The following is a 24,283-nucleotide window of genomic DNA, read 5'->3' as shown; positions in this document are numbered from 1 at the left end:
TTAATGAATGGATGAACAGTTCAGGCAATTGCATTGGGCAGTGCAACTATACTGTCCTAGTGATGCCCAGGAAGGAGACCACCCATAACGATGAGAAAATATTTCATTTAAAATTTGAACATTAAGCATTAAGTCCTTAATCTCTCTTCTGCAACTTCCAAACTGAATGACAATTATTGCTGATGGCAGTATAGGGTATTATGGTGTTAGACAGGCTCATTATGAACAGGTAGAGGTGGTAAATTTGTGTCACAAAGACAGCTGCCATATAACCATAGCTACTGCTGTGAACAAGAGTCTGACCAGTACGGTCAGCTCTCCTGCACTGGTAGGCATTTTTGCTGAAAATAATAGAAATCTGTCAGAAACCAGGATCGGGCTGTATGAAACATGTCTGAGAAGTGAGGAGTTGGCAATATGTTACTTGGAATCTAGAAATACAAGTTAATTACCTTTTACTCAGCATTATATACCAATTTCAGTGGAGTTACTTGTCTTGCTGCCATACCTGAAGAACCATTTGTGCTGCTGCCAGCCAGATATACTGGAAAGTATGGCTTAAAATTAAACAGCCAGTACACCAGTTTTCTTATAGACAGCCTTGCCACACTCTTGCCATTGTGCTAAAAATTCCTTCAGTAGCATGGATGAAACTCTACAGTTGCCCCATGCAAGAATTACATCCATGCCCCCCTACAGCAAGGGAAACACTTAACTGTGTTATGTATCTGTTTGAAGTTTGCATAGAGTATGAATTAGATCTGAAAGTTGGGTAGTCAAATTTGCTTGTCCAATTCAAACTTTTGGATATTTATCTTTAATATGGACAGGAAAGCACTGGCAGTGGCAGAGAAGGAAAATATCAAAAATGCAGAAAAAAATGTGTTAAAATATTTCAAAAAGGATAAAAGAGAAAGCATAAACAACATCCAACATGTAGTTGGGCTCACTGCTTACAGTTTTTTTCTGCGTGTAAGCAGGTGTTTTGTTTGTGTGCACCGAAGTGTGAGGCAGCTGCTCCCTGTGAGCTCTGAAGGGCTCCATTATGAGCACCGCTCGGCTCCCTCACCGCCAGCACTTGTGGCAGGATGGGAAAGCACTGCACCCCCATCATTGGGTAGGACTTCTCTCATGGAGGAACTGAACATACCTGACCAGTCCTGCATATGCAAAATGTGGGAGTGGGACCAGAAAGAAATGGGAGGAAAAGTCACACAGAGTAAACTGGGGTTTTAATGCAGAGAAGCGTATCTCACTGACTGCATTAAAAAATTCCTACCTGGAGACTTTATGCAAGTTCTCAATGACACTGACCTGAAAGACAATTGTTCAGTAGCAAACTTTTACTGTTGATGTCACTCCTTAAACTATTTAAGGTATTTGAGAAATTTAAAATCTGATGCTAACAGCAGAAGGCAGCCTGTGAAAAGATCTGAATGAACATAAAGTAGGAATATGTATGTTTTGTTGAACTGCTACCGCAACAGATAACAAAGCTACTCCAGACTGACAACTCTCTGGGGCAAAGACTGCATGTTCACTCCTACAAAACACTGTGGCATGGTAAATGAGATGTCCCCGAGCCTTTCCCCACCTCACACTCGGCAGCATAGGCCAGAACACAGGACAAGGATAACTCAATGAAGTGAAGCTTCACTGAGCCAGAGGAGAAATCCATGAAATTCACAAAGACTCTGAGATTTGAAGTTTAAAGTGAACTGTGGCTTTAACTCTCATAGACTTTATATTCTTATGATTATTACTAACTCTATCTAAGCAGTGCTTAATATTGTAGTGCATGATTTTTATTTTCAGTTTAAAAAGCAAGTCTAATGCATCTCTGTCAAGTTTCTTAGAGTGAAGCTTGGATCAACAGTAGGACTGGGAACACTGCACACGCTATTAAACACTACAATAGGTAACAAAAGTGCTGTTTGGAATATGCTTCCTTAGCTCCACATTTTGGGCAGCTAACGCAGTATTTTGCACAACAGTTTTGGGCAAATTGAAATCAGTTCTATATGACAATCAAAAGTCATGAAGGGAGCCTAGCTACTCGCCTAGACCTCTTCAGGAATGATGTGCTTTGAACTACTTAACAAATGCCGTGCTTTGTCATTAACTCATTATCTTAGAAGTTCCCACAAACCGCTTCCAAGTAATTTTCTTAATATTCTCTTCAGCGACAGATATTTTACACATTAAATCTATTTTTCATGTTAGCCTAATGAACAAGAAGGCTGATGTAATCCACTGGGGGAACATATATTCTAGTTTTCATTCATGCTTTAGAGTATTGTCACAGTTCAGCACAAAGGAATAATCTGATTGTTTCTCATAAAGCAAGAACAAATCATGATTGAAGGATTTCTTCTATTTAAAGCTATGCTTTGCAAAGCCTATTGAACTTGTTAGAAGAGTCATCTCTGATGCGTACACTAACTACACAAAGCTGCTGCACAGTTGCCATTCAAGAGCTAATTTAGTACCAAATGGTCAATACTGTTGAGTTGCAGATTACAAATATCACGAGATATTAATTTATTTATATTTAAATCAGCCTAAAAGATTAAGTGAACTTTCAGTGGCTCCATTTACAATTAAAATGCATGCAAGTCTGGATTCCTGTTTTAGGATTCAGTACAGCTGGGATTTGAAAGAGGCACTGCCAGAACGATGCGAGGCTTTTGCTTTTGACAAAATAACGCGAAATTTGTACGAGTGGGTGAAAGAACGGGAGGGTTTATCGCCTTGCAGGTTAGCTGGGAAATGCAATATGCATTCTGATGATGAGAAAAATGGAAGGAGAGGCCAAAAGTGGGTGCTGGGAGCTGCAGGCTGCCGAGGGCCGGTGGTGGAGGATGGCTGCGTGGAGACTGCGCTCCCTCCGCTATCTCCTGGCGGTCGGGCTGGAAAACGGGCAGGGGCGGTTCTCATGGGTTTGACCTCTGGGCAGAGATAACTCTTTCATACCCCCTGTTCCACTTTTCCACTTTGTATCCAAGTCCTCTGCTATAAAATGTAAAACCAGCACATAGAACATACTGCTTTGGAGGTCTGCCACTTGCATTCAGGCAACCATTTGTACTTTTGCAGGCGTAATCAATCTCCTGTTGCTATCAGCAGGGGAGTGGAGCTTTGCTGCTTTATGGCTTAAAAGTAGTTTTGTGCAAATTTTGCTTCCCTCCCCCCTCCCTTTAGCTTCACTACTCACAGGATTTCCAGGGACATGGGCTAGGGCTGAGAAAGAAGCTTGTTTGATTTAAGCACAGAGGGGTTTTTTGTGTGTGTGTTTATATTTTCTCTGCATCTATTAAGGGGTGAGGGGGAGAGACTTCATTTATATGTTAATATTAGCTGGCACCCTGACTAAACTGACAGAACTATTTCATGGGAAGCTGACAAATTTTGTCAGCTAGGCTATCTTTCCACATCTCAATAGTGGCAATAATCTTGATTAGCAAAACAATTGGGGGCCAAAGAAGTCCTGCTGTTCCAAAGACCCTCTTCTCAGGTTACAGTTTGCTAATGTGATGAATCCAGAGAGTCCTTCAAGCTTGAAAAAATTCCCCAAAGCAGCTGAATTTAGGCAAATGAAGGGAACCATTTTGGAGGCTGGATAAAAGGGGTTAATTTGATCGACCATGTCTCCATAGTCTTATAACAATCATTTACTTAACAAGCATATAGAGAGTCATTCCATGGAAACTGGTGGAGTTAATAGAGGAAGTTTGCATAGAGTATCTGTTTATCCCAGATGTGTGGGAATTTTAGCCAAAAAACAACAACGCATAATTGCTGCCTGTGGTATTGATTCTTACACAGAAATAACAGCAAAGGGTTCTAAGCATGTTATGAGGGCCTTGTCTATGAAGCAGTATGAGCTCCCATTTTCATCAGCCTGTTGCACTGCTAATTAAATTATTAGAAATTAACTGTTTCAAGGAAATGAAATAACTTAAAAAGTTTTCTGTAGTCATAATTTCAGTGTAATTTATGTCAGCTATTGCAGTTTGTAAAGAAAAGTTATTTTTTAGTATTTTTGATTCATCTTCACACAGTTTATTTCTATATTATGTGAAAAACCACACACTGAACTTTATGCAGCTCAAGCCTGGTCTATTTTTCTAGTGGAATTATTCTGCATTAGCTTTGAACAAACAGAAAAAAATGTTTGCTAGGGTTGTAAGTGGCTGGGAAGTTACTTGGTGCAGGTCAGCGTTGGGTACAAAACACCAATATAATACAGCTATCTGGGTGCAGTGCCCTATTCCATATCTGCTTGCACAGGTAATTAATCTAGCACCTAAAATAATTGTTATTTGTGAGACAGATCCTGTTTAACTGTTTATTAATGCAATTTGCAGACTTGCATTGAACAGAACTTGACAATAAAAAGTTGTAATCAAAACATTCTCTCTCCTCACACAGTTCCCCCTACTTTCCAGGTAATGTTCTTCTTATATTGCAGAAATGCCAGTTACCACTTATTTCAAGTTCTTAATACCAGGAATTTGACCCAGTGCGCACACTGGTGCCTGTTAATATAAGTTTACATTTTGCCAGGCACCAAATACAGGGTTCATAGAAAAATGGTGAACGGCTCTGGCTTTAACAGGTTTCAGTACTAACCCTTCTTTCCACATTGTGCCAGTATGAAAGCACTGTCACTTACATATCTGTATCTCTGAGGTGCTATGCATATAATTTAATAAGGTGTCAGTTTTCGTCATGAGGATTTTGATTCATTCACCATACAACCTTTACACTCTATTTTCTTCATAATTTAAAATCCATTATGAAAGTTTCTAACTTAATTAGCAGTAAGATGAACAAAGAAATTATTTCTTCAACCTGAATCAAATTTGCAATAGGATGAGCATGGGCACATGATTTTTAATTAAATAATCTTAATTTTTAATTAAAATACTTGCACATTTAAGTATAAAGTCATGAGTAAAAAGATTTATCCAAAGAGATTTGGTCAATATTTGGCATAGTCATTCACTTTAGTAGCACTTGGGAAAAACATCACAAAAATCTCCATTTATAAAGAATCTCCATTTCCACTAACATAGAGTAAAGTTCCCTCATATATAACTTGGAAGATGGGATTCTGAACCAAAGCATAAGAAGTTCCTGTTCCCTTGAAATCAATGGAGTGCCTTTACAGATAGAATAATTCAGATTAGTCAGAAAAGCTCTCTTTGATGGCAGTTGAAATTCTGCCTGAGCAAAAAAGTTTCCCAACAACGTGGCACACTTGCAATCAAATGAAGCAGAATTAGAAAAGTTTTCTCCCCTCTCACCTTCCCAACATTTTTTGAAACACAGCCTGTTTTTCAGCATTTCATGTTTCCAGATGCTCATAACTGGATTCATTTGTTTTAAAAAAGCTGAGCAGCTCTGTTTTATGCCATCTGTTTCACAATACGGTAGTGGGAAAGAAAAGGTTAATACATTATACAGATAAGGTCAAACTGTTACACACTCACTAAGAAGCATGTATTTTTTATCATATAGATGTCCACACAAATATCCGTCCTGTTACTCTCTCATTCAACACTGCTTTGAGCAATGGCCCAGGGGACGCACAGGGGCTCTGCAGCCTGTGAGTCAGGAGGCTGAGAAGGGATTGATTCTCATGCTCAGTCATCTCTGGTAAGCAGCAAATTTTTTTACTTTCATTTGCTCTCCCTTTCAGAACAGAAGACAAGATACCTTCTGGAATGACACTTGATTTTTCTTTTTAAATCTGTATGGCACCAACTATCAGACAAGAGCTAGACTTTAAATTTTTTAAGAAATTCAAGTGAACCAAAACTTTAATTCTAGTTATGTACAGCTCTGGTACTGACTCTGAGTAAGACTGAAAAGGGCTTTTCCCTCTGCTCCACTGCAGGGTAAGGTACTCCAGCCCATGTGGTCACACCGAGATGCACTCTCGTAGTGATCCTGAAGGAAGCAAAGACAGAGATAGGCTGGAAGGACACGGTGCCTTGGAGGTCACTTCCTTACCAGATCCCTGAGACATAGGATATTTCCTTGATAATTTTTGTCAAGGATTGTACTGTGTGTTCAGTTACTGCCCATAGTTCATTTCCGATCATAATTGTTAATCGATAGTACGTAATCTCTGCTTGCTGCATTGCAATTGAGAGAAACAGACAAAATGCCATTTAAGGTTAAGGTTTTGTTTGCAAGACATTCAAAACGTCTATTTGTAAAAATATAGACCTAGCATAGCTACCAATATGGCTCATGGTAATTTTATCCTCTTCTGATATGTTTCCAATGAGATTGTAAATGAAGAAGAAACTCTGATGGAGAAAACACTGACATAAATGCTTTCCACAATTTTAAAGAAGGGATAATAGCTTTGGTCTGCTTCCAAATACCACCAGCAGGATGAACACAGAGGACAACACTTAGTTACAGATTAATAATCCAAAGTACAAAGAGTTCTCAACAAATTAGAAAAACATAAACCCACAATATTAAGCAAACCAAAGGCCAAAGATCACTCTAAATTCTCAGAGCGATGTTATTTCTTAAGAAGTGACTCAAATCATGCATACGTCACTAAACTCCATGATGCCAATACCAAGGTGAATTAGCCTGAATCATATGTGCCACAAAGAGATGTAAAAGCCAAGTCAAATATATGAGTTTTAAATGAACAGTAATGAAATTGGAACCAGAAAATGGAGGAAATTTCAGAAATCTTGGCTAAACTTGGATAGTTTTTAAATTGGAGAGGATAGTGCCAAATTACTCACAAAAGAATCAGCAAAGTTTCTTAGGAAAGTAAACCAGCAAGAAAACTCTGTAATTCTCATGCTGTCATAATATGTTTAACTTCACCAGAATTAACTTCAATTCTATGATCCTTTGCTTGTAAGACTTTACCTGAGATAACTAACTTAACTTACATAGAAATAAAGAAAGAAAAAACAACAAAAAAAGAATTTCTTCCAAGAGGAAAACAGGAACAACTTTTCAGCAGAGACAGATTTTGAGGTACCATACACACTGCAAATCTGCTGATACAGTCTGAATTTGCCTGTGTTTTCCAATTGTTCATCCAGCACACATATACCATTACTGCTGAAGAATTAGCCAAATAAATTAATGCAGCACAGGCTAGAACACTATGCAAACCTCATTCCCACTCTTCAGTGAAGAATTAAAGATGAATATTTGCTTCTGTAGGCACAGGTGAGTTTTGCATTAATTCTTGGGCATGAATTCTGTTATATCATTATTCTAGGGCATAACTCATTTCTGTCACCTATTTCTAACACCAGAACAGTCACTCATCTAACAGCTTGTAAAAAAACTGTTTTGTAAAGAAGATTGTTAGACAGTGCATGAGGAAAGTGCAGGTTAAGTTAACTATTATCTATCCACACCAGACAATCTTCAGACTGTGCATGACCTCTAAAAATTAGACCATATGGTAACATAGATCTCAGGTCACTGGAATACAAAAGCCTTCCTGTTATATAAAAAAAGATTATTTTTTAAAGTAATGCTTCCTGCAAATTTACCCAACCCAAGATGGACCTTTCCAAAATAATTATTATTTCATGATCAGAAAAAATAAATAAAAGTCCTGTGACAACTGATATACATGTATCATAGAATCATACAACTTTGTTCTCTGGAATTATACATGGCAACTTTCATTACTATTGTGATTCACCTAATATCTTTCCTCAGACCTGTTACCCAAATATTTTTTATTTAAGTGTCAAATGGCTGTACATGCCAGTGAAGTCTCTGAACTTGTACAATTTTGCTTCTTGAACAAGAACAACTCGGTCATCTTTCTAGATGTTTTTCCTTATGAATACATTTACTTTTGCTATATAAATAAATGAATATCTCAAAAAGAAAATTTACGTGGTTACATATTGAGTTCAGCTGCATGAATCTACACTGACAAATAAAGCATCACCGAGAATGAAAGAGGAGACTTTGTCATATACTAAATTTACACAATTTCTACCTGAAGATTTCCTGAACAGACTAAGGTTGTGTAACACTTGTGCCTTAAGTGAAACTTTGTGCGTCCTGTTAGCTCCAGTTCTCAGTGCTGAGTTTGCATTGAATTAGATTTTTAATACTTTGTAACTCACAAAGAAGTTTTCTTGTAGCTTCTACATAAACCATTTCCTCAAATTCTCAGTGAGTTTTGTTTGGTTTCCAAGGTTAATTATTCATTAATCATAAACAAAACATGATTAAATTCAGGATGAGCACATCTTGTGAAAATGAAAGCTTGCATGAACTTTTTATTTCATATTAACTTGATTACATTTTTATGTGAATTCAGAGAAGCTGGCTATCCCAGCTTATTTAGTAGTGCTTGAAGTGACTGGTTAATCACTATTCTGAGTTTTATTTTCCCTTCAAGTTAATATTTTCTCAGAACAAAATGTATCCTGTGAGTATTCTTCATGCAGTTCCACAGCTTTATACAAGTTAATGGTTAAACTACTTCACAAATAGCATTAAGTCCAAAGAAACCCTGTTTATAAGTTGGGTCTGAATTACTCAGATCATTTTATCATAGGAATAATGAAGAAAAACTCACACGGAGATGCACATGATAGAGCAAAGGAGGTCAAATTAACATGTTTGTGGTCCATAATGGCAGGGTGATCTGTTGGCTTGCCTAGCGCCTGTTTGCAATTCAGAGCAGGTTCTGTAAAAGAGTCCTCCTTTCTTTTCTGTTTACTTTCTTTTAATAAATTGACCAATCCATTGAAATAATGACATCTATGCTGCAGTTATCCCTGAGAGGGGAGACAGGGTCATACTTTTCACAGTTATCATTATGTTCATTAATAATGGTTTTACGGGGAAGCGTGAAGTAATAATTTGTATTCCCAAGGTAGACATCTATGCCCATCTTCTTCATACATATTTTATAATCACTTCAATAAGCCTGGTGTTGCTGCATATGGAGGATTTTCCTCCCACCAGAGCAAATGTATGGCAGTCTACTACTGCAGAATTCTGGGAAATGCCCAGAAAATTATACAAGCATCATCAAAACTCCTGTGTCTCTGTGTGGACATTCCCTTTCAGGAATCACTGCCAAACATGGTTTCTAGTAAAATAGTTCACTGATTCTTTTTTTTTCTCCAAAAAGTATGCATGTCATATAATAATATGATAGTGAGCCTTCACCTACTATCAATAGGACATGCAAGCAAGAAAAATGGTTTGCTATCAATTCTGACAGAAACACTGAATCTGTAAGACCCACAGAGGCTGCATGAGATGCTGCTGATGAGATGATTTAGCTCAGGCTAAAAGAAGCATTTGGTCTTAGGGAGCATATGAGACAGATAGACCACAAAGTCCTGCATCAGAAAACTATATTCCATGTTTAAGGTGAAACGGGAGAAGATGTGAGAAATAGTGGAAAAAGAAATGAAGAATATAGATCCTAAAAACTAGCATAACTGGCTGTACAGTACGCCAAGTTTCATACAGATGGTTAAACTGCAGGACTACATTCAGTACCCATAATGCTTTAATTGCTAAGGTAGCTCCTAGGTTCAAAAACTCACTCTTGTAAACTACAATGCACGCTTAGAGTAAATATCAATGCTGACCATACGAGACCACGGAAAATCCAAACCATGAAGGAGATCCACAGCTACATTTTGGTCAAAGATAAACACAAAACAGGTAGGACCACTATAGAAGAAACTTACTTTTCAACGATCTTGAAGTATCCCTCTAAAGAAATGCATGAATGAAAGAAACAACAACAACAAAAAGACCTGAAAAAGATAGTGTTGCTTTGTGTTATGAGATTCACATTCATGTTTTCCACAATTTATCTGAAGAACTGATGTGAGTCCTGGAGGGCTGCTATAGTATCTTTTCTCACATCTTATCCCCTGAACCTCCATCTGTTAATAATTAGCTACGTAATGCACATGTCATGTGATATAGTCATCAAAAAGTGATGTACCTGCACATAACACATACAAAACAATATGAGAAGATACTTTAAAAAGAAGAGAGAACCTTAAACATTAATAAGTAGCAAATCTGTGAAATCAAAGCATTTTCCTCCTTTTTTTATAATAGCCTTTCATTCTTTTTATGATTTGTCTTTGAAAGCTCTTAAGCTCTTTCTGTGGATGACAGTTGATATTGTTCTTCCATCCTGCTGCAGACAGCATAAGGGAGGGAGGGAAAAAAAAACCCTATTGTACAGCTTTTCGTCTCTGAAACATGATTTTTATAATTAATATATACAACTGAGAAGAGAAAGGTACGTTATAATGAAGTGCAATTAAGAGGTGTTTGTTCCTGTCCCACACATAAGATGACTATAATTTCCTTGGCTGTTTAGAAGTCAACCATTATCATTACATTTCACATATCTTTTCTATTTTTTTTTTTTGCACTTCTGATTTTGTTTATTTTCAATTAAAACTCCAAATAAACATGAACACAGAAAATTTGATATTCAAGTAACATCATCTTTTAATTATACCATGCAATGATCATTAAACCTAGTGCTTATGCAAACCTATTTAGATGTAATTTCATAGGCATGAATGAATCTGTCCGTTTTTACACTAGATTTAAAATCATGTAAAGGAGAATACAGTGTGCATCTACTCTGACTATGTTGCCTTTAACTATTTACGTATTTCAGAAGCAATTTCAATGCTAATTTTGGAATTGCTGTTTCTTTTAAATTTGCTTAAATTCATATCACAGCATAATTTTTCTATTTTAAAATTTGCATTAATATTATTTGTGTTATTATAGTGAAAATCACCTCTAATATATTTGCCAGTGAAGTAATCCCTGCCTTTATAACAATACAAAGTGAAATACAAAAAGGGATGAACCATGGAGAAAGAGACAAATTCTGGTTGTGATACTGATGATGTTGTTAGCCTTAAATGAATTGCCACCTCGATGGTTGCTTAACACAAATATTCAGGTTGCAGTTCAAACTAGCTGAAGTCTGTGTAGATCAAATTTGGGTGCCCAAAATCTCTGGATCCAGAAAACAAACCATTGATGAATGAGGAATTTCAGGATTAGATCTGAATCTGCATTTCGAGCTGAATGTTCATTAACACCATGAGAGATAACCAAATATTCTCATTCCAGTTTAAATTTGGAAAACCTTCCTAAACCTACACCTAAACCTATCAGGGTCTACAAAGAGCCAGTTGCTGGCAAGGAGTTGCAGATAGACAAACTGAAAATTATGCCCTAATTAAAGCCCATTGAGATGTATGGAAAGATTAGCATTGAGCACAGTGTGCTTCTGCATGGAGGCAATTCAGCTCAGTAGGAAGTAGACATTACCTTAACTCCAAATAAAATGTACAGTTTCTTCTTCAGGTATTTCTATTACTAAATTTACCACAAAATGTCTTGATTTGTTTTTCATTTCTGCTCATCGTTATTATTTCTGAGAAAATTTTGATAGACATAAATTCACTATGTGTACTTGTGCCAATTAAGCTGAATAACTCAACTGTTCATTCGAAGAAAACCAAAGATTTTTAACTGGAGTAAATATTTTCTTTCTATTGTTTTTGAATGTTTTTCTTTCTGCAGAACACTTCCTGAGAAAACAGTTCGTTTTCAGTTATAACAATTTCAAGCTACGCAAAACATCACTGCAGCTGTAACTGCTGTTTCTGTTTTAGAACTACATGGATGTAGCTGCAAAAAGATCTGGAAAGATAAGTTTAATTAAATTTTCCATATTAGAAAAATACATATTGTCTTTTCACTCTTTTAAGGTTCCGACTTATCTTCCTGCTTCTGCTCCCTCCCTCTCTTTATATACTCTTCCAACAAGTAATTTGCTTTACTTGATTGAAAACTTGATATAAATTATAAGACTAGCTTCTATGTCTTAAATTCATTAGAAAACATTATCCAGATGATCATTCCTCTATTCTCTATATTAAGTGCTATAACTTCTATTTAGTATTTTTTCTGACTTTTAATGCTGCTTTGTTCAGGTATTAATTTAACTGGATGGAAAAGACTTCTACTAGGCTGAAATATTCATAGAGATTGTACAGTAGAATCAGGTTAATGTTATCTGCTGTTGATATACTGTTATGCATTGTTTCACCCTTTTCTTCTGTTTTATATTAGAATAAGTCATAAAAACTTGTGTTGTAAAAAGCCAACAACTCAACCAGCTCTTTTCCAGCACTTAAAAAATCTCCAATTTGCCAAAGCATGGATCTTATCCCAGCTGCTCTTGGTAAGAGGGATTAGAGTGACCATACAGATTTCTCACTTGTGTGATGAAAGACAGATTTGACGGTATTTGTCCTTTTTTCATTGATTAGAAGCAAGAAGCCAGCCAGAGCCACATCTTTCAACAGCTATAGAAGATTAAAATCTATAATTTAAATATAACACACAGCATTGGTTGAAAAAAATCTAGCCTTAGTGATTTTATTCTTTAGGCTGCACAAAAGTAGTAAAAAGAAAAAAACCTTCCTATTTTAGTCTCTTCTCTAGACTTCCCAAAAGTCTTATTAGCCCTTCTTTTCTTCATCTGTATTTCCCATTTTATTCTATTATCTATAAAGCATCCAGAAGTCTTTGAAGGGAAAAACTTAAACTGCATGGGATAAATGGCAGCTGCCTTGTGAATCTTCAAGCAACCAGTAAACAAAACTCCAACTACTGGCTTTACTGAGTTCGAAAGGATTATTTCTGTGAATAAATATCCTAGTATTCTAGCATGGAAAAAAACCCTAATCTACATGGAGCAGTGAAAGGGACTTTGCTCCTCCCCTTTCTCCCTTTTTGGAAAATGTCTTTGAGCATTTACATGCTGGTTACTGGATTATTTTCCTATTTCTCACCTAGTCAGACTGGCTTTTATGTTGACACAGAGCAGACCTCTATCATGCTACTAATCAGTCTTATCTCACCATTTGTCCTATAATGTCAGAAATCACTCACTGAAAACTCAGCGTCCCATAACTGTAAGTTGTGTAAATCAGTACACAAATGTACTGTTTGTACAAAGTACAAAAATGCTTGAAGCATTCTACCATTATAAATTGGATTGTTCTAAACAAGAAATTTCATATTTTCACATATTTTCACTCCTCCTCCCTCCAAAGTTATCTTTAAATTCAGTCACAGCACACAGTTCGAGTTGACTTTTGCTCAGAAAGGCTCTAAATACTCCCTGTAGCACAGCAGGAGGCTCCCTTAAAGCAGTTGAGATTGGTGGGTGGATAGAGAAGGCATGAGACCACAATTATACCCCACTACAATGACATGTCTGGAGCTGTAGTGACTCCAGACAAAGACACTGAAGCGTATAGAAGCTGATATTTCTTCAAGACAGACCTAAAAATATCTGTTGGAGCTGCAGGTTGGAAGCTATTACCAAGAGCACTCCACAGTTTTCCTGCTGGGAGCCAAAGATGCCACTGACTCGTTTACAACAGGCTGTCTGGCTGGTTGTTACAGAGAGCGAGGCAAGAAGCTTCGCTTCTCTATGTAGTGTAAGCCTCTAGGCCTCTATTTATTCACTGGTAACTACAAAAGGGTCTCATTTAAGTTTTGCTCAGACCAATCTGAATCTGATCTGAAGCTGTGGAAGAAGCATGGAAGCAGGCAGCACGTGCAGCAGGACCTGACCCATTCAATACATCCATCATGCACACCCCAAAGAGCTACATCAGCCACCTGGTAAGGGAAGAAGGTATTCACGTGCTACTCATCATGAAAAGAATTGTGTAAGACTTGAGAATGATTTGGATTGAAATACTGTTCAGATCAGTTCTATAAATCAAGACAAACAGAAGAGTGTAACTTAAGTTGTAACTTAAGTACTTTTACCATCTGATTATTTACACTGTAAGCTTTTCATTAGCAGCATATCACTCATCATTCATTCCCATTTGCCCTGAAAATGAGGCATTTGTATTTTCAAAAGCATTATCAATGAGATTCTTTTAATGTTTTCTCCCAAAAGTTACAGCAAAAAAACCTGTTTGAAATATTTCACTTTTTTTATTCGGTGCTCTGTAAGCACACAAATACTGCATCCACCCAAGCAAATGATGAAGTTTTCCATTTCAGTGAAGGTGTAACATTTGAATATATTTTGAGGATGACATCCTCACAACAGTTTCAGCACTACACACTACTAAGAACATTTCTGTAAATGGTTTTGTCTATATGTATACTCTCCAATGTATCTTTTCAGAGGAAATACCACTTTTTTTGCATGTTAGCTGAGGTACTGGGAATATGGAAGTATGTGATAATTGGCCTTACTGAAAGATATTCTGATCGACTTCAGTGAGGCTAGTGTTTCTTGATGGCAAAGGAAACACTACTGAAAACTTATAACCCTCCAGAATTTGACCTTAAAGATGGGAGCAGAGTAACTGCTGAACTGGATTTCCACAGTGAAATCCCATTTTCCAAAGGCTCTTTAGGATGGAGATAGATGAAGCTTAATTCTTTGCAAATCCTTTTATTAGCAGCAAGACAAACATGAAGAAATACTCAGAATAAGACAGATACAGACACCAGAAAAATACAACTGTAGATGTTGATGTCAGCTTTGACAGCTACACTGCTGACTGGCATGTGCATGTTGACAGCTGAAGATGAGGGGCTAAAGTAGGAGGAGAAAAATATTCCAATTCAATTTAATTGATGCAAATGACTAAGACATAAGTAAAGTATAACATGAGCTATGAAACAGGAACACCAGATGCATGCAAAGTACTTTGTGAATTCTTATAATAAACATATACTAGTAAGTGATCAAAGTTACTCTCTCTATCTGGAAATGTTTTTCATTAAAAATTAAAAAAAAAAAAATGTAGAGAAAAACACTGCATTTACAGTGACTGAAATGAAGGAAAGATATGAAATTAGTAGAAATACTTCATCCAGACCTCACAAGGTTCGTATGGTGAAACAGAAATAACTGCTTACACACTGCAGCAATCCTTTCCTCGATTCATCCCTCTGCTCCCTTTATTCCCTATGTCTAAACAAATATCCTAACTCAGTGTTTTGCAAACAGGAAGGCAAGAGAGAGATTCTTTTTTCCCCAGTGCAAATTAGTTTCTTTCCTTGTGTTTTGCCCTGTGCTGCTTGGTACCCTGCAGGCTAAGACCTTGCAGAACTTTGGCAAAAATATGAGAGTTTCTGGAAGATTTTTCAAGGAAGTACTGCCAAACTTGTTCAGCACTTACTGCGTTTGTCACAGTAAATGACTTTATCATTTCAGAGTGTAATTACAATGAAGCCTATTCAAAACACCTTATGTATATAGAGTAGTCACCAAAATAAACAAATATCAAGCTTCCCAAAACTTTAGTTTTCTTTCATTTCATTTCAGTTTCAATTTCAAACATACAAATTTGGGATTCTTTTATTTGCAGATGTGCTTTAAAGAGAAAAAATAAAATACAATTCAAGAAACAAAATTCAGGACAAATCAATTTTTTTGGACAACCTAGGTTAAGAAAAGCTTCTTCTCAAGAAAACCAAACAAAAGGAAATCCCAAAAAACTTCCTTTGGCACAAATTTCGATGTTTTCTCTGGGGCATTTTAATTGCTTGTTAAAAATATGGGCTTCTGCATCTTGTAAATAAAGTGTGAGATACATGAAGGGAGGAGAGGGCAAACTCACAAAGTCCAAGGACCCCTAGAGAACCTGCAAAAGTTGCAGATGAAAGCTCAAAGCCTGCATTTAGATGAGGCCAACAGGATGCCTAAAGCCACAGCGTCTCCTTGCCATTTCCTCCAGATCCTAAGAAACGTTGCTCCTATCTGTATTGCAGCACAAGCTACTGAACAAAAGGGCACTGTTACCTCTTGCTCTCGTGTACTACATCACATCCAGGAATCTCATCACAATTTTAGAATATAGCAAAGGAATATACTCAGCATTTTTGTATTTCTTTATATTTTTTTCCACTTGAATGTGTTCATTTTGTATTTGCAAGGAGAAAATAAAAAACGAGAAAAGTCAACCAGATGTTCCATCATATAGAGGATCATGACCAAACACCTCAAACTGTGTATTTTAAACATTCACCATAAAAGAATAAAAATAATATGTGAAATAAACTATAGGAATTTTCTGTCATTTCCAGAATCAGCTTCCAACCTACTACTCACAGAATGATCTCAAAAGCAGATGATCTGTTACAGATCCTTAGGTGAGCCACCTGCATATGCAACATTTAACAGAAAGCACCTGGGAATGGGTACTTTCCTTTACAGGACAGGTTGTGTCTCTGTTCTCTCTTCATGATTCTGAACTGCCCCAACAGCGTGCGCTCAAAAACACACGGATGGAAGCAGAGCTGCTGATGCCAACTGCTCTTGGCTGCATTCTCCTTGGAACTCCGCAGCAGGAGCAGGGAATAGGTTGGCTGTGTGCTCCCCAGTGTTTCTTTTTCTACAGTGTCCTTCCACGACACACCTAGACCATATACTAGTGAAGGCAGAGGGCTTAGTGGTTACGAATAGAGTCTGACCTCTTTGACAGCTGACCTAGACCATAGCCCACTCTTGAGAACTTCATTATAAACTGTCAACCAGATTTACTAGTCCCTACTGAATGAGTTCCTATATGTATGTGTGGTTTAGCTGATGCCCAAGCCTTACAAGATGCTGCTGCATTAACAGCAGTGCAGTCTGCTCTGCAATTTGTTGAGAGTCAGAGGACTTAGAGCTGAAAGCTGTTAATACGATGACCTGGACCCCACTTAAGTATTAACCTAATAGCCCAAAGTTTGAGAATGTGAAAAACAAAGTTTAATATTATTTTTTCTTTTTTGAACAGTGGACACACACAGAGAAATAATTCGGATAAACACATACCATTAGAGGGAAGCCTGTTTTGTGAGTGCTCCTATTCTGATGGTTCACTATTCACGAATGAAACACTATTTTAGTTCTCAAATCTGTGCACAATTTACTATGAAATGTTGATTCATAATTCTTCTCGAGCTTTTAATGCAGGAATTACAAGTATATTTTAAGATCAAGATACAGGCCACTTCATAAACACTGTCTTTGATGCCAAAGATCAGACAATTCTTACTGGCTTTTATTAGCGGAGAAGGAAAGTGAGGCTTGGCGTCAGCAGACAAACTATTGTATGTAAAATATCTGTGACTTAAGTTTACTCTGACTTGGCTCCTTTTTAAATTCCCAGAGCTCTATGAAATCCAGTGTTGGGGCTGATAAAAACACTGAAAAATAAAAAGGCATCCAAAAAAGCATTTTATAAATGCAACATATTTTATAAAAAGCAATTTCAAATCTGCTCCAGGTAGACACATAAAATCTTATGAATAAGTTCAAAGCACGGTTAGAAAACTTTTATGCACTCCCTTAAAATAAAAAAGAATGCATATGCATGTTTTGGAGAATCTTTGATATAGGTATGTGTGTGCATACAACAGAGTTTGAATTAATCATTTCTTTTGTATGAATATGTAAACGTCAGTTTTTGCTAGTAAATAACTTTTATTTTTTCTCTGACAAACAGATGCTCCAGCATCAGCATACACATACTTATTAAGAACATTCTACTTGATTCACAGTAGAGTTTGTTTTCTGGGGAGCTTCATATGGACCAAGCCAGCACAGAACACTGACCCGGTGACAAACTTGGTGGAACAGCCCCTACAAACTACTTGTGTGGGGTGGGAGCCACAGCGAGACCTGATTCATTAGACCTCCCAGAAAATAACTGTGCTGGAGACCTTCATATATTAAACGTAAAGGTGAGCCTCAAAGAAGCAGCTGTGTAAATGTTGAGGCATCTCTGTTCTCCTCAGTTCAACCTCAGCAGCGAAAATTGTATACCTCTATGTGGTACATGAAGGTAATCAGATTTCTGAGTGGTTGGTAACATCAAGGTGCTTTTTTTTTTTCCTAAACATCATTTATACTCTTTAAAATAGTATTTATGACCTTCAAATAGGTTACTACAGATTGATTTTAAAACTACATCGTACTCACTAGCTATCAAAAATGGAACAAAAACGAATCATAAGTCTTTTAAATTCCTTTCTTAATGACAATGAGAAGAGGGAGGCTGTTAGCATGCTAACTCTTCCACTGAGAGACAATCGGAATTTGTGTATTCCTATTGATTCTTATTTTTTAAAAAAATCATTAAAAATTATTGAAATTCTTATGTTATTGGCTTAACATTATTAGATACAGAAGAGTATTTTCAGCTTCCTTTTAAGGTATACTGCTAAAGCTTTCCAAGCTATATCATCAGTTTACAAACTTGAAGCAATACTGGAATACCATAATTCAGCTGTGGGGCAGAGGAAGCACTATTCAAGGCAAGCACTGCTATCCTAAGACATCTACCGCAAGTTCATCTAAACAAGTATATTTCTCATAGCCACTACTACATTACTAGCTTTATCACTTTCCTACACAAAGCCTGGAACAGGTTGAAGAAACAAGAGAACACAAAATAGCACAACAGCCTCCTAAAAAAGTCCATCTATCCCTTAAGGCCACCCTAATGGAAAATGAAAATATTTGTTAAGCCTGAGTTTATATGTTATGATTTTCAAGGAAAAAAAATCCAAACACCCACACAACAAAATATTAAAAGGTTCTATGAAAGGAAAAGTAGTAACATTTTTGGTTGGGCTTGAAATGCTAACCTTTTAAAATTAGATTTCTTTGGTCCAGAAAATGAAGCAAAAATGAGGAATAATTCCCACTCTTCTGCTGTCTAATTTTCTGTAACTAGCAACCACATACTACACTCAAAACATCCTTCTGAAATGCACAAAGAAATACTCTGAGTGAAATAATCCCTGACAGTAACATACAGAGCATTCAAAGAGATAGATGAGCAGATAAAGTGAGGTACAACAGCAAAATGCAATTTAATCAATCACAATTGCAACATGGCACCCTCTGAAACAACGCTGGTACATGGGAACCTCCCATAAACAAGGCAAACAGGAAGAAGGGGAATCATTCATCAGTACTTCTGACCTCCAGAGAGAAGTAAAAATATCAGAGGCTGGGAAGTAGCTGTTTAACATCCCTTTATTTACCCACTTCATTTAGTAAATGTATTAAATTAAACTGCAGATGTTCTGCTGTCAGCACGGCAAGCTAGCTGCCGTGTCCTAGTGGGCTGCTTCCTGATGGAAACATTTTATGTACTGTAAATAAACAAACAGTATTTTGTTAATTAGTAAATGAATTATTTTTCAAAAATGCTCCATTAGGCTCTTTATAGCCAAGCTACTGTAGTTCCTATTTTTAATAGAGACCTCGCAATAACAGAGGAAAAATGTTCAAGCTCGTTCAAATTGCAGCCTTTGAACGACTACTAATTATCACTATTGCAACTGTGTTTTAAGTTATTATACATCTCCTGCAGTACTTCTGGAATCAAAATCACAGAAACTGTACTGAAAAGAAAACCAGACTGAAAGGAAAAAAATACCCATCCTTAAGAGGGGTGCCAGAAACATCAAGTTTATATTTCATAAAAAAAAAACCAACATCACCACAACAGCAACAAAAAATCCCACCCTTTAATCATTAACAATGACAGAGATGTTGTGAATATCAAATGAGTATTATATGCAGGAATAAAAATTAATACCTAATGGAATTCAAGATGTAGATTCTCATCAATTGTGCCTGTATTCTCATAAGAAATCACAGTGCAAGACGGGGGTAAAAAAAATAAAAATAAAATCCATTCATAATTGAAAGAAATTAAAACATGTAGAAAATCAAAACCCTCATACCTGACAGTTACATTTCACTGCATTATTGCACTCATTTGTTCCAACTTGGTAGTTCAGTAAAGTTTTAATAGACAGATGGCTAATTTTATAATTTCAACCCAATTTCTTACTGGACCAGCTCCAAAGATCCAGCGTTAGTGTAATGTCATGGGTAAAGGTCAACACAATAAGACGAGAACATATGCTAATGTCAGCATTTCACATAGTCTTCTTTAACCGAATATACAGTGCTAAGCTGAGGGATTTGCACTGGCTCAACACTAACACCATATGGGTGGCCTGTTGAAAAGTAACGATGGCCTAAGCATAGAATCTTAATCAGGTACTGATGGCCAATGAATCAAATAGCACCACACAAGTAATCACTAGGTGATTAAAAAAATTACAGAAGATGTATTGCTGAAATTACTTTGCTCACTAGAGAAGTGATTTTGTCTTAGCTAAAGCCTGTCACATCATAACCCCTTAATCTTAACCCCAATCTTTTTTTCTCCTCACTCAAATCCCTCTTTTTTTTATTTTTATAAATTCATGTGTGTAACAAAAATGCACTTACAATTTGATAACTCACCATTATTGATTACTAAGAATTTCTGGAAGGTGTACATGAAGGGTTTTATTGATAGCAAAAAACGGAAAAGCTCCTTGCAGATTTAATAAACAAATCTCACTTCAATTATTTGTTTAAATTCAAAGTATTATTTGGTTTTCTTAGGTGAGCAAGGCTTGACTGCAGTATTCAAATTATAACTGCATTAGACAGGACTACTGCAGATCAGGTTAAAATTATCCCTGGCACCACAGTAGCCCCTACCACTTTACAAAGGTCTGCACTATGTACAGGTAGTAGGACTTCTATGTACTCTTTATTTCCTTTAGAAAGAGATTCATGCCTGCTTAAGAGACTCTTGAAAATGACTGGCTCTTATCAGTGGCAAGGCCATAGGATGGATGATTGAACAGAACCCAGTTCCCTGAACAAAACCAAACCTCAAACTATTAATTGCAGCCAGTTTTTCAACACACTGCAGAAGTACCTCAGGCCTTACACCATCCCAGCTGTAGTCCGGAGTCAAAAGTGAATTTTACAAATCATTTTCAGTTCCATGACATAGCTTAGCAGGAGCAGTGTCATTCCATAGCTAAAGCAATCTAAATAAATCACATCTAAGAAGTGGCAGTCTCACCCCTTCCTATTGGTGAACTAGATATTTCCTGTGTTTCCTTCTCCATCTGCTTCAACAGGACAGATCCGTTAGAATATTGATCATTTTTTTTTACTGCAGATGGAGAAATATAAAATAGCTTTACACTGGATTGGCCAGAAGACGCATCCATCTCAGAATTAAATGGGGAATACAAGGGAAGATGTGTGCAGAGCTGCCTCCTTCAATGGTACCACACTCGTAGACCAGCATAGATGGTTCTGTGGTAAAAGACACTGAAGCTGATCTCACTAAATCTGCTGAGATTACATGATTTCATAGTTTTAAACCAATACGTGTTTGGCATGTTCACTGCTGTACTGCTGTAGGCATTTCATGTGGGAGCATGGTTTGAGTGAGAGAGGGAAAAGAGAAGGAAAAGGCAGGGAAGGGCAAGAAAAGGGGGGCAGAGGGGAAGGCAAGAAAAAGAAAAAAAAAAGTTAAATAGGAAAACAAAATGGAAAAGAATAAAAGCAAAAAAAAAAAAAAAGAAGAAGAAAAAGAAAAGAAAAAATAAAAGGAAAAAGAAAAAGAGGAACTGGAACCAGAATGCTTTTTCTTCAAAAGCTGCATATCCATTTAAAATAAAATTTTCAAGTAACTGATCTTGATACCCTTAACTTTATGACTGTGAACGCAATGCTTCATAATATGAATGCAAGAGATTTTTGTAAATTGAAGTTTTGCATTAAAATCATATATTTCTATTTATATAAATAGGTCTACACTAAGAAATACTTAGCAATGCAGTCGAGTCACCCTTACAAAAGGGGACAAAAGTTCAGAAATGTTTCAAATTCTCTTTTAGGAAACCTTGATCAACTCTAAACGAAAGCTGTCTCTGTGAAGAACTCTGCTCCCTAAATTTCACTTCCTGAAATGACTACCAGCCCTTTCAGGCATGCCCACAGGAATTTATTCAAAATGAAATAAGTACATGGAACAAAGCCTAGGATTCCGTTTATGGAAACCAGACTTCAATTATGCCAGGAAAATAACCTAAAAACTCAAACTTTGTAAATAAATGTTTGTATTGTACTACTCTGAAGAGCTTATTTAAATATACATAAAGCATGGTATTTCATTTTTACCCAACAGGTAATGAAAGCAGATTCTCTTACAAAAATACCTTTTTGATTTATATTTATTATTAATCTAGCAAAATGAGAGCCTTCCATTTTCAAGAGTAAAACTTCTACATAAAGTGCAGAATCAACAAAAATAAAAACCCCTTTGAAAGAGATAAAAGTGATTTACAGCAGAAAAAACTCAAGGTAACTCAAAGATTACTCTAAAGTAGTCAAGGAATTAAATCTTTACAAGGATTTTAATATTCAAAACCAAATAGTTGTAGCCTTTCTTTTTGCTGGTAATCTGAAATGTTCTCACTAAATTTAAATATTGTGAAAAAACATTCAGCCTAAAAACAAAACACAGCTTAAAGAAACGTCAGACATGTACAAAATTACTGTGAAAGAGGAAAAAGAAGAAAGAAAACCCCCCAGAAATTAGGCCAGTTTTTAGGCTACAAGCCAACTGTTTGCTCTACTTTGCTTTATTTATTAGTTCTTAAGGTATTTAAAACTCGAGCATTAAAACTGGAGAATGATTTGCAAATGAATGCAGTTGCAGTTGTGAAAATATAACTCACAGCTGAATGTGGGTTATTCAGACAAATGGCTGCTTTGTTAGAGGAGGGGAAGTGAAGTTCTGTGTTAATTTATTACAAACTGCAGCATTTCAACCCTGATGTCCAGGCAACAATGTTTTTTATTTCGAGTAATTTATAAGTACTTCCCATAGCACTTAACAGTGATGTCTTTGGCTGTTTCACCATGGTACCAGAGTGTATATGTATTTACTGTGGGAATTTGTTTTTAATAAAACTGTTGTAAGGCATTTTTATTCCTTCTCTTTGTTACATTAAAAACATTCACTGCATAAGTAATGTATTTGATTCCTACTTGAAAGGCAGCAGATTATGGCCAGCGCTGTATTTGGTTGTGTAAAATAGTGATAGCCTAAGTGATTCTGCAACCAAAGCAAGTTATTTCACTTGCCATAATAACTTTTTAAATTACTTTTCTTTAAATACTGGTGACAGCACATGGCTTCTGTATGGGCCATGTGCTGGCATAATCGTGTCAGTCCCTAGACTAGATTTGGTTGAAAACATCAGGAGGACAAGAAAAGCAGTGTCTGACAAATCAAAGGTAACTATGCTATCATCTTGCGTGAGTTTTAATTGTAAGGATTCTGGGGGCAAGACATGGTTATTTTTTTTATTAAGTGCTTTCAAAGAGTCACACAGACTTATACAACTTTACTTGGGCATGATTTGTTTTAAGACTGCCAGCTTGAAAAGCAGAACTCAAATGAAAAACTAAAGGCAGCAAACATGGAATACTATGTAGATGATTGTGTGGACGTATGCATACATGTAACACACACTTATAACCCAACAGAACACTTCTCAGAGCCAACACTTCCCTAATCCTGTGATGCTGTTACTTTTGGAAACTTTTTCCTACAAAACGTGAATTGATAATAATAAAGTCATAAACAAACAATTATGATCATCTGCTCTGATGAAGTGATGACAAACCTGACATGTACATATCTAAATTTGTTTCAGAAGTTGATTTTGCTGTTACATATATATGTTGTTATATACATATATAACCAATCTAGATCTAACTTCAGTTGAGATGAAGATCCAACCAATGAATCTTGTTACACTTTTGTAAGGCCTTAAAAAAAACCTAAGCAGCAGAAATGTCTTCATTCATGGAGGTTATGCATCACTCAGAATAGCTTTGGAGTATGTTTGTTATACAATTTGTTTCACAGGTTATGCAAAATTGTTTCAGCATCTACAGCATAAACAATATTCTCACCATACTTCAGCATTCAATGTCTTATCCTAAGGCATTTGCAGAATTACAAGTTACAGGCCAAATACACTCTCTGACACTGGGTAGTCTAAGTTCATTTGTACAATTTAATTTCTTATAGTACTAGATTAAGTTGCTCTAGAAAGAAGAATATTTGCATATAATATTGTAATAAGGATTTTTTAACTGACTAAAAAGAGGTGACAGATATTGAAATACATTTAAGAAGTTGCAGGTAGTTCAATTTGTTATCTCAGATGAAATTAAAGAAATCAACTTTCTGTTCCTCTGCTCTAAGTAGAGACTAACATAAACTCTCAAAGAGATACTTGGCAACTGTAGCTGGTTTTTAGGTTTTTT

At 36.4% G+C, this 24,283-nt stretch overlaps 1 long non-coding RNA gene across 1 annotated transcript; it reads left to right on the top strand.

Moving 5' to 3' along the window:
- Nucleotides 1-263: 263 nt before the first annotated feature.
- LOC109369716 lies at nucleotides 264-12,508 on the top strand. The gene is made up of 3 exons (XR_002119137.1): nucleotides 264-328; nucleotides 5,524-5,661; nucleotides 11,614-12,508. It is a non-coding gene; the product is annotated as an uncharacterized LOC109369716 (long non-coding RNA).
- The last annotated feature ends 11,775 nt before the right edge of the window (nucleotides 12,509-24,283 follow it).

This window comes from Meleagris gallopavo, chromosome 13 (genome assembly GCF_000146605.3).
Source record: "Meleagris gallopavo isolate NT-WF06-2002-E0010 breed Aviagen turkey brand Nicholas breeding stock chromosome 13, Turkey_5.1, whole genome shotgun sequence".
Lineage (NCBI taxonomy): Eukaryota > Metazoa > Chordata > Aves > Galliformes > Phasianidae > Meleagris > Meleagris gallopavo.
This window is presented reverse-complemented; position numbering and strand designations above follow the sequence as displayed.